The 3,307-nt window shown below is 43.8% G+C and overlaps 1 long non-coding RNA gene across 1 annotated transcript; it reads right to left on the reverse strand.

Moving 5' to 3' along the window:
- Positions 1-306: 306 nt before the first annotated feature.
- Positions 307-1,218, reverse strand: LOC135399464 (uncharacterized). The gene is made up of 5 exons (XR_010424285.1): positions 1,131-1,218; positions 1,005-1,046; positions 711-779; positions 438-482; positions 307-368 (listed from the first exon to the last, which is right to left on the reverse strand). It is a non-coding gene; the product is annotated as an uncharacterized LOC135399464 (long non-coding RNA).
- Positions 1,219-3,307: the final 2,089 nt, after the last annotated feature.

Below are 3,307 nucleotides of genomic sequence, written 5' to 3' on the forward strand. Positions count from 1 at the left end.
AAGCAATGCTTACACCACTCAGCGCAGTATCCAAGTGACCACCTGATGTGCCCTTAAAGGGAGAAAATAGCAGAATGTCTTATATGGTGATGTACATAATCCAGCTAAAGCAAATAAACACATCATGCCCAATCGAGCTACTGTGTAAACAGGTGACTTGAAATGCATAGCCGACACCTGAATATTAAACTAAGAACACTAAATCACATATACCACAGTTGACGAGGCGAATACATCCATAGCTTTGTGCACCTGTAATGCAAAATTTTTAGTGATACTGTAGTGGAATGCATATAACCAGATCTTACGTCACATAGCTCTGGTCCAGGCTCAGACACAGTATGTGGCACTTCTGTTTCTTGTAGATACTACAATGACAACAGTGGCAACAGCTATTATATATGCACCACTGCACACAACCACAATTTTTCACATACCTGCTGAGCATGGATCAAAGAGTGTGGGCTCACCGTACTGGACCCCTGTTCAAAGGAGGAACATGATGTGTCTTACACAAAAAAGATCATGACATACCATATACATGCAGGAACTTTCCACTGTCAGGGATTTAATATAGGGCACCAAGTAACCAAGGCAACAGATATAATGTAGCACATTAATGTTAGAAATGTAAGCCAGCAGTAGATTCACATGGCACATTATTCAGCTTTGCAATTACTTCTATGCACAAAACGAAATTCTTTATGCACCTGCTGAGCTTGCGCAGAGCAGTGTGGGCCCAACCTGCCTTCCTGTTCAAAAGAGGGACCTGATGTGCTCTACACGAAAAAGAAAATCAGAACAGTATTGTATTTGGTACCATATGCACATTTTCCGATTTCGGGAACTACATACGTCGTAACAAACAAGGCAACAGAAATAAATGATGCGCGCAGTACAATGTAATAAATATAAGCCGGCTAATGCGGTTGGCACATCCTCAACTTCGTGAACTTAAGCAACAAGCATTTTGTGGTACTGTATAATGAAAATGACTAGCTTACATCACTTGGTTCTCGTCTGCTGGCTTGTAACACCTGCAGGTGCTATAAATGACAAAGTGATATCAGCAGCATATCAATGTAGTTCATGCACGCGCCGACTACCTTTTCTTCTTTTATTTTACGCACCTGTAGAGCGTGTACCGAAGAGTGTGCAACGGGAACAGCGCCTTGTCGTAGGCGGACTCGTGCCGGTGATGTCCTGTCAAAATCGTCATTCCGGAAATGCTTCGAGCAGACAACACTATTATTTGTTGGGACCCAGCTTGGACGTCCAATTGCATGTGCCCATGCCAGCCGCAGAGAGGAATCGCGAGGAAAACTATACGAAGAGCCGAGGGCAATAAATACGAAGAGTTTCGAAACTCGCGGAACATGTCACTTACCAGTGGTATGTTATACCAGATTCTTTGCAGGCGAATGTCGAGCGATTCGCGCATCCCAAATAGCAACATATCACCATTGTGAATTACAAATAGCATGCCGACAACAGAGAAACAAAACTACCGAAGTACACGGCAGCCCCAGCTGTGCGCTGCGTCAAAGAGCAATAACGTTTAATGACGTTTAGTGACGTGCGACCAGGACAAGATGGCGGTTTTGCACCAAGCGACCGCTTGAGGGTAGTTACAAATATGGCGGACATATGTCACCCCTGTGGAAGATGGCGACTTACTCCCACCTGTATGGCGGGCTAGAATGCCACCTGCAGGGCGGGTTAGGATGTCAATGACCATGACGCTTATGCAAAGCCAGTGAATAACGCGAAGATATTCAATATGCCCAGCTTTACGTTTGTGGCTTTAGCATATGGTTTCAAGCAGCCGCGTTTTTATTCTCGTGCGGCTCCAAATACTTCGGTCGACGGTTATTTGCCGTGGAATGAGACAAAATAGGAAGAGTACGAAACCGAAACCACTGGGAAATGATATGGAGGATATATTGTACTGACACATCACACAAAAGAAAGCGAGAGATATATATAAAGGGTCAGAAGAACCTATGAGACTACGAATCCGTTTACATCAGCGCCCATGGCCAAGAATTACAGTGATGTCTTCACTTTGAAAACGCCAAGTTTTGTCACATATATTAGACGTTGATCGCACTTAAGAATAGATGTGCATTAGATATCGGTAACTTTTGTATACTGCACGTTCTATGGACGTCCACCTGTTCTAATGTACTCAGTGTACGTATGATGGATATCGAGTGGACGTTACTTTTGGACTTAGATATTTGGATTTTTCTGGTACGTCGAAAAGATGTTTGTGGTTTACTGGGAATAGGTTGAAACACATGGCATGATGGCGACTTTGCCTGTTAAGTTTCTTCATCCAGATCACCTCTCCGTAGTTTGTATTGTATTTTGTTTGCCAGAATTCCTGTATACCGTCGGTCGTCTCTTTCTGTCCAGAGGGTTTTGTTTAGAGCCACTTTCGCTAATACGTTCCTCCGTGAATAGCTGCGGATTATGTCAGGACATCCATGTACGAATGAGCATTGTGGCACGCGGAACACTAGCGTTTATCCCCATTGGGGGACACTAGGAACGTGGATTGGGGAAAAACTTGCCATCCGTGGGAACCTCGACCCTGCGAGCCCTATCACGTGTTTGTATACATTTCTCTTTGAGCCAGTAATGCCGTTTTGGATTTGTAACATTGTTTATTTGCGACAATTATCTAATTCCGGGAACTCTCTTTTGTAATGTGCTGGCCTTGGCATCTGATCATTTTGGATACTTTCTGTAACGGAACAATCCTGGGACTGAAAAGTGAAAAATTTGCATGCTTAATTTTGTTTGTGTCCCTCGTGGACGGCGCCCATAGTTTACACAAAAAGCCCCGTCGTCCAGAGCTCTTTTGATCTGACCCTATTCGCGCTTCCTCGTCAGGAGCAGTCTTGCTGTACATAGATGTAATAAAGTTATTTCTCTGTGACCTGGACTGTCTTGACTCCCTCCGCGGCCAGCGGGTCTTGACTCGCGTCGTCCCACCACCACCTTTCACGACAACTCTTTTCCACGGGACCGGTGGAAGGAGGTGACTTTGCCCCACCTGTGTTTATATTTGTATTTATTTATATTGTATATGTGTATCTTATTTGTATAATTTATACGTGTACTCACTCCCTGGGGACATCATGCGAATCCTCCCATTATGTCAAGCACCTACCCATCCATTAGTCTCCTCTTCAAACTACGCAGATACCTTCCTCTAAAGTCTCTTATAACAATATATAATTCATTTATATTCACTCTCGCTTAGCATATTGTGCAGCTGTATACGGCATTACATATAGAT

This window comes from Ornithodoros turicata, chromosome 7, assembly GCF_037126465.1.
Source record: "Ornithodoros turicata isolate Travis chromosome 7, ASM3712646v1, whole genome shotgun sequence".
NCBI lineage: Eukaryota > Metazoa > Arthropoda > Arachnida > Ixodida > Argasidae > Ornithodoros > Ornithodoros turicata.